Source organism: Bombina bombina, chromosome 1 (genome assembly GCF_027579735.1).
Source record: "Bombina bombina isolate aBomBom1 chromosome 1, aBomBom1.pri, whole genome shotgun sequence".
Taxonomy (NCBI): domain Eukaryota; kingdom Metazoa; phylum Chordata; class Amphibia; order Anura; family Bombinatoridae; genus Bombina; species Bombina bombina.
In genome coordinates, this window is record NC_069499.1 from 892,365,047 (window position 1) to 892,377,525 (window position 12,479).

At 36.8% G+C, this 12,479-nt stretch overlaps 1 protein-coding gene across 1 annotated transcript in view; it reads right to left on the reverse strand.

The window, feature by feature from the left end:
- SLC6A2 (solute carrier family 6 member 2) overlaps nt 1–12,479 on the reverse strand; it is a 249,464-nt gene that overhangs the window by 179,138 nt on the left and 57,847 nt on the right. The gene's annotated exons all lie outside the window — the stretch shown is intronic.

The window sequence follows — 12,479 nt, forward strand, 5'->3', positions numbered from 1 at the left end:
TGTTTCACGGGTATAGTAGAAATCCTCATTCGACAGGTGAAAAAGTAGTGTTATAATACATGTATGCTCAGACCTTCATATATTTATTTTAAAAGCACTAACAAATCATGTAGTGCTATAAACAAGATTAATGAAATATACAATTACATTTTTCTCACACTCTTAAATATAGTTATATTTTACTATAAATTTGTATTATAAAAAATTTGAAGGCAGCACTGAAAATTATGTGTAAGTTTTAACTAAAAACATGTGCTGAAGATTCTAATTCCAAGTGTAAAGTCAGACCCAATTAGTTTTGTCTACTATCAAATGGCATTGTCAAATCTGATCAACACAGCTGCAAAGAAGCAGGAGGAAAAAATGGACATCTGGACATGGAAGACAGAAGCAGGTAAGTTTCAGACAAATATAGAAAGAATAGGATACAAGTAGACAGGTGAAGAGAAATTGGATGAAACGAGCAGGACATGGCAGCAAGGAAGATTAATTAAATTAAGGAGTCAGTTTTTTACTATCCCAGTTCTGGCAAGAAATATAAAATCAATGGTTATTTCACATGTCAAACCCTATATGTTATCTATCTTGTGAAGTGTCCTTGTGGGCGGAGCTGTGTTGGAGAGACTACTAGGTGTGTTAGGGATTGTATAATCTAACATAAAAGCACTATTAGGACCAATAATAATTGTGGGTTTTGTACCTAGGCCCAGGAGAGGAGGCAACAAAGACTTTTTATTAAAATAAAGGGAGTGTTTCTAGATACATGAATTGGGTACTTTGGAGCCGGATGGCCTTAATAAAGATTGGGACCTTTCTGTATTCTTGTAAGGTCCTGCTCCTGATTTTGATGTTATGAATAACTTGTGTTGAGTAATAAGGCATGAATAGCTTTTTTTGAGTAATAATTCAATGAATAATATTTCTCTGTAAATAAGCAATATTACTGTATATGGGTGTTTTGTTCTTGTATATTTATTTTTCTATTTAAAAGGATTTCTTTCATAAAGAGATTTTTTTTATATATATTCTCTTTAAATATTGCAATGATTTGAGTAAGCTAAATAAATATTATGCATGTTTTAGTGTCAGTATAGTTATATTCATCCTTAGCCCCCTGATATTATAAATGTTTTAAAACTGGAACATAAACAGTTAATATTGTAAATACACTTCTACCGCCCCCTTGTGGCGTAAGGGTATATAAGGAAAGTTTTGTATCATATGTTTTTATTGCATTACTAAGGGAAGGTGTTCCCGAAACGTTGCTTGTCTTGTGTGCTGAATAAACCTTCTTTGTTCACAGTTTGCTGCCACCTTTTCTGGATTTGCTGTGATTTACCTGGGGGTACAGGTGGTTATCCCTGTGTGGAGGGCACTGGCCTGTGTGCTGGACTGTGTTGCTTGTATCTTTGGACATAAGTAGAATGATACCTTGTGGGAGTTGACTATAAATAGAAGTGGAGGAGGTTAGTAGAGCATGAGCCCACAAGAATGAGTAGAGTTTATTATGGGTAGACGGAGGGAAACAAAGGATCAGGTCAAGAGCAGAAGTGTATTGTGGGCAGATGGAGAATGACTGGACAAAGACTGAGATAAACAGTTTACAAGATGAAGGAAATGAGAATAATGGGACATGAGGGAGAAGAGTACATCATAGTTGATTATCAGAAGAGCAGGTTATGACCTAAAACAATTAAGAGACTATCAATTTAGGAGTGGAAAGAAATTATAAGAGAATGAAGGTCTCAATCACAATCTACTGGCTACTTAAACAGGAAACATTAGACAGGATCACCATACCACATTTTCGACTCTTTACCACACTTATGGTTATTTGCACATTGTCTTTTATCTTCCACATTTTTAAAACATTCTGAAATGGCCACAGGAGACACTGTAGAGGTCTATTAACATATATGATATTGAATTATTAAAGCTTTATTCATCACTAGTGTAGAGGCTGTATACAGTAGACAGGGCATAATTTACATATGTGATTTCCTGTACTGTTTAGGGGGATCTGCAGGGAAAGTCACATCAGGACCCTAAACTCTACAAATAGTTTAAAAAAATGTTTAATATTTGATTTAAAGTCACACTTGCACTATCATGTTGTCACTAACAATACTGGCATCTTCAAACCTGGGTTTTAAAATGGAATTGTGCAATAACTTTTATGGGAACCTATTGTAATCTGTTTCCTTCAGCATAACTGCTAAACCATTTGAATGCATCTTGCATTTTGTCATGCTGGGCAGGCTATGCACCATTTTTCTATCATTATATACTCACATTTAAAGCTGTAAGCTAGGTCCAAAGTGCTTGTCCCTACATTTTTCAGCTCGTAAACTGGAACTTACCTTTATGACCGTGAATTCAATAATGTAGATGCAAGCACTTTGAAACACACTGTCATGACCGTGTTTGGATTTAGCATGCAGGTCACAAAGACACAATCTTGTTTAAGGGTCTCCTAGGCAGATACAGTTAATGTTACAAATCAGTATAAGAAGATCCTTTTAGTATACATCTTGTCTTAAGAACAAGGCAAAATGGAAACCGCTATTTAAAAAGCAATAGAAATAAAAGTTATCAAATAAATACTCTAAATATTTTCTATCTAACGATAGAAAAATGGTGCCCAGTCTGTGCATTAAGAAAACAAAAAAATGGTTTAGCAACTGGTAGTAACATAAAAATTTCCAAACTTTACCACATCAGAGAAAATTAGGCCAAATGCGGTTTCTGTGGTAAATTTTGGAAACTAACAATACATTTTTTATCTCAATTAAAGTGCCTCTGCTATATGTATTATTCTATCAGGTTATTATTTATTACTGGGACTAAAAGTTTAGATGTATATCGATACACACTTTAGATTATTAATGTTATGTTACTAAACAATACTTCTTAGAAATAACTCCTGATACAATTTAGCTTTCAATTCGTTTTTCTCTCTTCTTCTTTTAATAAGTTGTAAACTTATATCCTAACAAACCGCTACCAAATAGTCACTCCCTTGAATTGACTTATTCTACCAGTATTAGTTTAATAAATAGTTATTTTGTGGTAACAGGTGTTATATGGTTGAGATAAACAACTCCAAAATAATGTAAATTTAGGGTTATAAAAAGTATTAACTCCAAAATATAAGACAAATAAAACTGCAAGGAAAATAGGAGAAAGCACATTGCACTAACCAAGCATGGTAGTGGGTGAAAAAATATCCTTGTCAAGAAGGCAAATACTTCCATTAATCTTACTATGTGATAGAAGTTCTGGTGAAATTACAGAAAGATGGGTGGACCATTTTAAGATATAGATAATAACAAAAAATATATAACTATTGTAATGGTGGCATCAAAGACCAAATTTACATGTGGTTTCTAAAATGGATAAAGGTGCACGTGATGTCCAGTTATTATTTATATACTGTATATAAAGTCAGTAAGGGAGAAGATTTAATTGCAAAGATGGGATAGGCTCAAAATGTATAGAGTTTAATTGTGATTGGGGATTGGGCCAGTGATGGTTCAGTTTTAATTGTGATCGGGGGATTGGGTCAGTGATAGATAAGGTTTAATTGTGATGGAGGACTGGGTATGTGATGGATAGGGTTAATTGTGATGGGGGGACTGGGTTTGTGATGGTTAACGTTTCATTGTGATGGGAGGTTTAGGTCAGTGATGGAAAAGGTTTCATTGAAGAATACAAGCTCATAGCTAGATATAATGTCTTATCACTTCTATGTAATGTAGGTCAGAAACTCCCAAGTGGCTGGTCATCAGGTGACGCTATTATTTTGTAAGCCGCATTTAGGTGAGTTTGATAAGGGTTCTAAAGTGTAGCTGCTAGATTTCTTTACATAGCAGCTGCAATACAGTGGTTTGCATAGGACTTGGCTGTTTTTCTGTAAAAAAAAAAAAAAAAAAAAAATACCATATTTAATCCGGCTGTTAAAGAATTCCAAAAAAATAAAGGACAGATTCAATGTCATAACCTTTCCACAACTTTCTTTAGGAGTGTGAACACAGTAACATTATAAGTAGGTTTGTAATGCTGGAGCTTAATATGACTTGTCACTTGTTTGCCCAAACCTGAGCACTGTGCCAAAATATTTATTAAATTCCTCCCTCACCAGCAGCCCTGGGCACCAATACAAAGCCCTGTGATACTAAATGAAAATGCCTATGCAAATACTAAAGGAAAATTTTGTATTCAGCTAGAGACAAAACACGTTCCAGTCTTTTAACCTAAAAGAAAAAAACAGTACCTCAAATCATTAAACCATCCATTAAACCAAACTTACTAATCACAATGTGTTGTCATACACTGTAACAACATTAGATTCTTTTCACTTGCATAATATATATGTATTAATCCAAACGTTCTATTTGCCCTAGAAAAAGCCCCCACTGTAGAAAATAGGAGGGGCCATAGCTTTAGAAATCAACTGATGTTCAAGGACACAGCAATGTTATAAAAAGGTGTCCTGGCTAAAAGCAAATAAGACTGGAATTCTATCAATGTCTAAGCTGCACCAAAGCTACAAGGCCCTAATTTCACCCACATATTATACATACTGTAAAAAATCTAAATAATCCACAGAATATATAAATATATATTTTTACAATATGTATAATATTTTTTAATAATTATGAATGTTTTTTAATATTTAATATCTCAATAACGCGCAATGAGGTTAGCAATTCTTCATGTGCGCTAACTCAACACCACGTTAGGCCTAAAGCACAAAACGCAAAGCGAGTTACACATATTTTCTTTGTTTAAATGTTTTTTTTTATTGATTTTTAAAAAATAAAACAATATTACAATGCATGAAATCATCAATTTGGTGATGGTTACAACATGGTTACATATATTTTGTTCTTTTGTAAACATATTTGTCTTAATCATTAATAGCAAAAAAAAAGGAATTCAAACATATGATCACTCATACATTTTGTTGTTACCATAATGGCAGTTTTGTACATTACCTCATTAAAATACAAAGTGTGTCATTCTCAGGTGTACTCTTATTTCTGTGGAATTATTATCATGATGAACTCAGGTGGGAGGGGTAAGGTAGAAGAAGAAAAAAAAGGGGTGGAGGCGAATGTCTACTTTTGTGTAAAGAAGGTTGTTAGTAGAGGAAGGGTGGGTCATTTAAGTAACCAGGTATCCCAGACAGACCAATACATTTACATTTGATCGATTGAGTTAAAAAAGGATTTTTACCATTGTGGCTATATAGTCGACCATTGCACTTATTTCAAAAAGAAAAAAAGAAAGAAGTGAAGGTTTTTTTTTTCCCAAGCTCAGGCAATACACAGTTAAGTAGCTGTTAAAATTTAAATAATCAGTCTCTTTGAAGCATTTGGTATATCCTTCTCCATGACATGTAACACGGCATATGGGGGTCAACGTGGATGTAAGGTCAAGTTAGCTAAGTAGTGCCTCAATTTCCTCCCATAGTGAAGCTTTGGCCATGCCCACCAGATATGCAGGTCAGATCCCACTTCTCCACAAGCCAACACAGAGGCGAACTTGTCGGGAACATTTTAGCTAGTCTAAGAGGAGTTCTATGCCATTTTAATAGAAGCTTAATATATACTTCCAACATGGTAACACAATGCCTGTTTTTCTGTCAAAATCTTGATCAGAAAAAGTGGTCCCTAATTCTCTACTCCACGCTTTAAATTGCTAAGGTAATCCAGATCTAAGGTCTGAAAGGAGAAAATTGTAATGAGCTGTGAGAGGTTTAAAAAGTATAGAGCCGCTTAGCCATCTACTCTCCCATGCTGTGGCCTTCCTGAGAGAATGTTTGGGAAAACCCCAAGTTTTAAGGAAGCTAAAAACCAGGAAACTTTCGAAGGTTAACCAAGAGGAAACTGGATCAAACCATAAAGCAAGCAAGGTGGTATTAGTTAATGTGTTATATTCATACAAATTAGCTTTGAATTCTAGGCCTCTTACTTTCCAGTCCTTAGCATGAATTTTGGTAAGATCCCAGAACAAACCCTGTAAATGGTGGACTGGAGATGGGTGGGGAGCAATCAGAAAGTGGCCTCTTAAGTTTTGCCATATTGACCGGTTGTTTTACAATGATGTTGGAGATACTGAGGGAGAGTTTTCGAAATTTAGGGATCCATATAATATCTGCTATTCCCAGTTCTTTAGGTATAGCAGATTTTTCTAAGACATACCAGCCAGGTTTGTCACCTTTGAGGCTCCACTCTGAGATATGGGATAGTCTGGCTGCCTCATAGTAAGTAAAGATGTTTGGGAGCGCAACCCCACCTCTTGAGTGGTGTAAGCAACCCTAGGTTTTTTGTTCCCCCATATATAGGTGGAAAACAATTTGTGTATTTGATGTAGAACAGAGTGTGGAATGTTAAGTGGTATACATCTAAATAAATATAATGCCTTGGGCAATAGTGTCATTTTAATCGATGCAACTCTGCCTAACCAAGAAAGTTCTTTGAAGTCCCATTTCCCAAGCAGTGTTTTGAAGTCTGCAAGAAGAGCCTCATAGTTGCTATGGATAATGTGATCTGGGTCTGCACTCAAGAGAATTCCTAGATATTTAAGTTGATGAGGAGACCAAGTGAAAGTATAGATAGATAGTAGTTCTAGTAATGTAGGTTGCGCTATGTTAATAGGATATGCTTCAGTTTTTTTTAAATTAATTTTATAATAGCTTATCCCACTAAAATAGTCTATTAGGTGAAATACCGCTGGCATAGAGGTAGAAGGGTCAGTTAATAGGAGGGTAATGTCATATGCAAATAAAACTATTTTCTCTGATGGCGTTGCAATAGGTACTCCAATAATCTTGTTAGATCGCCTAACCACTTGGGCAAATGGTTCCATTACCATCGCAAAAATAAGCGGTGACAATGAACATCCCTGTCTTGTTCAATTGCGAATTGGGAATTCTCGATGGCAAAACTTTTGCAAAGGGGGCAGAATAGAGGGCTAAAATTAAAGGTTCAGGGAAACCAAATGAGTGGAGAACTTCCCATAAATAATCCCACCAGACTCTGTCAAAGGCCTTCTCAACATCTAATGACAAAGCCATCATGGGAATTCCCTTTGTATGGGCCTCAATAAATACCGAGATTAGCCTTCTTGTATTGTCTGGGCCTTGGCGGCCTGCCGTGAATCCAACCTGATCATAGTGAATTATAGAGGGTAGGAGGTGTACTATTCTATTCACTATGAGTTTTGAGTATAGTTTTATATCAAGATTTATAAGAGATATAGACCTAAAATTGCCACATTCTGTTTGGTCTTTCCCTGGTTTGGGAATTGGGATAATAGAGGCTTCTAGGAACTCCTTAAGAATACAGCCTTCATCCAGTATCTCATTGAAAACGTTTTTTAGTGCAGGGTCAAGTAATGGGCTTAGTTTCTTATAGAACGTGCCTGTGAAACCATCTGGCACGGCGGCTTTATTATTTTGTATTTGCTTTTGGACCATATTAATCTCATCTGAGGAAATCAGTTTAATCAGAGTAAGTCTGTCCCCTTCTGAGAGGGTAGGTAAGTGCAGCTTCCTAAGAAAGTCTGATATTTCTTGTTGAGGTACAGTCCTTGCTTCCTGCTATATCATATAATATTGTATAGTATGAGGCGAACAGTTTACCTATATCTGCGGGTACATACGCTTTCTGACCATTATAGGTGAGAAACGGGATTCTAGCAATAGCTGCTCTGGGGCATCTTTAAGAACGTGTGAGCGGACATGATCCGATATTGCGGCTCATGTCCACTGCACATCGATAAATGCCGACAGCATATGCTATCGGCATTTATCATTGCACCCTGCAGATTTGAGGCCAATCAGCAGGGGGTGTCAATCAACCCGATCGTATTGAATCGGGTTGATTTCCGGTAATGTCTGTCCGCCACCTCAGAGCTGGCGGACAGGTTATGGAGCAGGGGTCTTTAGACTGCTGCTTCATAACTTGTGTTTCTGGTGAGCTTGAAGGCTCGCTAGAAACACGGGGCATCAAGGTTCATACAGAGCTTGATAAATAGGCCCCTCTGTCTTCATTTTTTTGCCAGAGGAGTGTCCGCTTTATTGCTTTTGGAATACATTAATTGCTTAAACTGTGTTGCTGCCTCTCGTACCCTGTGAACCTCTCAAGCTTTAATGAGATCCTTGAGGCGGGATATCTCCTCCGACAAAGCTGGGGTGGTGTTGACTTTGTTTAATCTATCTGCTTTTCTGAGGTCACATGCCAGTTTACCAAGAGGTGCTCCCCAAGTTTTACCATTTTGCTAATGCAAAATCCACGGGCACCTGATTTGAGGACCGTCCATCTAATCTGATTAGATGTCCCTCCTTCCGGATTATTTTGAAGATAATCTGTGATCATCTCCTGGAGAAAGCTCAAGAATAGTGGTTCTGACCAAAGATTTTTGGGAAATTTCCATGTTGGCTTAGATGAAAGTGTTGTGTTCCCGGGGATTAGCATCCGTATAATAAAAGTTTGAGCAAGTAGATTAAAAAGTGTGTAGACTTTATTGAATACAATACTAATACAGCAACGCGTTTCTCAGCTCCACATATGCCGTTTCATCAGGCTGTATCAACGGAATATGTGTTGCTGAGAAACGCTTTGCTGTGTTAGTGTTGTATTCAATAAAGTCTACACACTTTTTAATCTACTTTTATTATATGGATGATCGTTATATATGTATATATGATCTCCTGGGTTCTCTGTGATGCCCCCTCTGCTGCCATCCTACTGATCTCCGGTGACTGGATATTCACTGTCCGCTTCTCTTCCTTGGGATTGGCCCTCCTCGTCACATGACCTGACGCACAACATTCCGGTATCCTCTGTGAGTCCTCCTAACTGCAAGTGATCTTAAAGCCTACCTTTACTGAGATAATCAGCAGACTCAGCGGATACCTCCATTCCTGACTGTGTGTTCGCATGTCTTCCGTTCCTGCACCGATGACGTAATCTCATTCAGCCTGCTTCCTTCTTCTACCGCACAGAGTGGTTTCGTTTTGCTCAGCTTCACAATCTCCACAGCTGTTAACCACTTAACTCTCTCTGGAACAGCTTCTGTTTGATTCAACTCCTCAGCTACGTGTTGTTCCAGTTTAGCTCTGTGTCTCTCTTCAACGGAATACCTCTAAGGAAACCGCAAGTAACTTTCACATATTTGAACTCAAATGTTATATCTGATCAGTGACTCTGATTTATTGTGCAGCTGTAAACTATTTGCTCTCTCTAAAAACCTTAGCTTGTTTTGTTCGCTTCAGTTACTTATTTTGATTCAAGCTAAGATTTACCTAGCAGTATCAGGAGCTGCCGCTACTTTCTCCACATGATATATTTCCTGAATATATAACAGCTCAATACATTGCTGATCAATTGAATAGAACTGTTCTCATAAATATTCCACTTATTATTATTCCTGCTGATGCTGGGTCATTTAACTTACGTCAGTGATCCAATTTCTCAGGTTGTCTTTACTCTGACTAAATAGCTAAATACTGTGTTCATCCAATTTTAACATTATTTTGGGTGTAACTATTTTTAGATACAAAAACAACACTTGTGAAATACATTGCAATTATTTACACTATTAAGTCAACTCCTCACATAATATTCAAGTCAAAAATTTGGTTAATGAGCGACTATGGATCCAAATGAAATTAATAACCAATTCGCCACATTAAACCAGAAGGTTGATTATCTTGCAAGAGGATTGACTGAACTCCAAGCAGAAAATACTGCCTTAAAAGCTTTAATGAAAGTTTTCATGACTCCAAAAGTTACAGATCCACCTGAACCACATATAAACCTCCCAACACCTTTATCAGGTAAAAGATCTGAGTTCAGGGATTTTAGAAATGCCTGCAATCTAATTTTTTCAATGAAACCACGTACTGATCATTCTGATAAAATTAAAGCACAACAATATCTTTTTTGACTGGCGTGCCCACAGCTTGGGCAAACCGTTTCTTTGAAAGTAATGATCCTATATTGGACTCACTCAATAGTTTTTTTCACAGCTATGGCCAGTCTTTATGAAGATTATAAGAAACAAATAAATGCTGAAACCAAGTTGCGCTCTCTAAAAGCAAACAACCTGTAGAAGAATACATAACAGAATTCCAAATGTAGTCATCAGATTCCTTGTGGAACCAGATCAGCCTAAAAAAACAGTACAGGCTGGGACTCTCTGAAATATTAAAAGATGAATTGTCACGTATAGATATACCTAAGACACTAGAGAGTTTAATTAAAACTGCAACTACTTTGGACCGTAGACTGAGAGAAAGGAGAGCAGAAAGATTTACTACAGAGACCACTTCTGTATATCCTGAAAGAACTCCTCCGGCATCCACACCAATGGAAATTGGTGCAATAAAAGGCCCACTTACACAAGAAGAAAAGAAAAGAGGTCGCCTGGCAAATGTATGCCTATACTGTGCTGGTACGGACCATACTGTTAGCCTTTGCCCTATATTAACCTGCCAAAAGAAGGGTAAGACATATACAGTTAACTCACTCTCACCAAGTATTACTTCATGTCAACTCACTTTGCCTTTCTCTTTACAGTGGGACCAACAGCACAGCAAGACCGAAGCCCTAATTGACTCAGGTGAATATGGCTTGTTCATGGAGTCTGAGTTTGTCAAAATAAATAAAATCCCCACTGTGTTAAAACATAATCCGCTCTTTGTAAAAGTTATTGATGGTTCATTTATCAAAAAGGGACCCATTACACACCACACAATACCCTTACTACTTATCACCTTAGATGGCCATACTGAATATGTTACATTTGATATAATTCCCACATCTCTACACTCTATAATCTTAGGCTATCCATGGTTATCCAAACATAACCCAACAATTGACTGGACACATAATACTATTACACTCCAATCTCAGTACTGCAACAATACTTGTTACCCTCATCAGTTCATTTTGAATCTTGAAATTGCAGTCCCACTTGAATACCAAGAATTAATAGATGTATTCAATATTAAGGAAGCCGAAAATCAACCCTTACATAGAATTTACGATTTTCCAATTGATATTGTACCTGGTTCACAGATCCCTTTTGGCTAAATCTTTCCACTTTTACAAAATTAATTAAAACATCTACGTGAATACTTAGATGAAAACCTCAAAAAATGGTTTGTTACGCCTTCTACATCACCTGCAGCTGCTGGTATTTTTTTGTTACAAACAAGGATAAAACATTAAGACCTATAATAGATTATAGGGCACTTAATTCAGTCACCATTAAGAACTCATACCAGAACTCCTTGAGCGTCTCAATGATGCCACTATATACACCAAGTTGGATCTCAAAGGAGCGTATAACCTCATCAGAATTAAGGAAGGTGATGAGTGGAAGACGGCATACAGAGCAAAATATGGGTTATCTGAGTATAAAGTAATGCCCTTTGGGCTTTGTAATGCCCCAGCAACCTTCCAATATTTTATATTATATTTTTAAAGATCTAACTGATGTTTGTGTCTTCATATACCTTGATGCTGCAGAATTGACATCCAGCTAACGTCTGCAAAAATAGGGTGAATGTTATTTAAAATGCAAAAATATGCATGCATTTTATAACTGACTCCCTATAATGCAGTATTCAAATAAAGTTGTAAGTGATGCATTAAACATATTACATTGCTATTACTTAAAGGGACATTAAATATTTAATAAATGATAGATAGAAGGATGCATTCAAAGAAAAGAGTAGTCTGGGAATATCATGTAGACGTATTTTTTTTAAAGTTTAAATATTGACAAAATAAGTGTAAAGCTTAAGAGGCATATTTATCAATGTGCGAGCAGACATGATACGAAGTACATCAGCATTTATAACTGGTGCAATGCCGCCCCCTGCAGATTTGCGGCCGCTAGCAGGGGGTGTCAATCGTATTCGATCAAGTTGATTTCTGTCCGCAGCCTCAGAGCAGGCGGACAAGTTATGGAGCAGTGGTCTTTAGACCACTGCTTCATAACTTCTGTTTTTCCGCCGAGCCTAAAGGCTCGCCGGAAACAAGGGACATCAAGCTCTAAACGGAGCTTGATAAATATGCCCCTTAGTGTCTATAAAACAATGGGAGCTGCCATATTGTAACTTAGGTCACCTTCTCTGCTGTGGCCAATTAGGGACAATTTTAAATAAGTTACTAGAGTGTGAAGCCAATGGCTGTGTGGAATATAACAGTGTTCTCCACATTTATAACAGGAACTGAAAAGCTCACAATTTCATAATGGAATTACAGGAGAAGGGGACAAAAATAATAATGAAAGTATAATGCAATTTTTGTTTTCTATAAAAGATTTATAATTTTATATTACCATCTCAAAGTGTTTAATGTCCCTTTAATGTGACCCCTATTGCACAGACATGCACTTCTATTATTTCCAAACTCAAAATAAGCAACTTTAGCTTAACCTGTTTTCATGCAAAGGAGTAA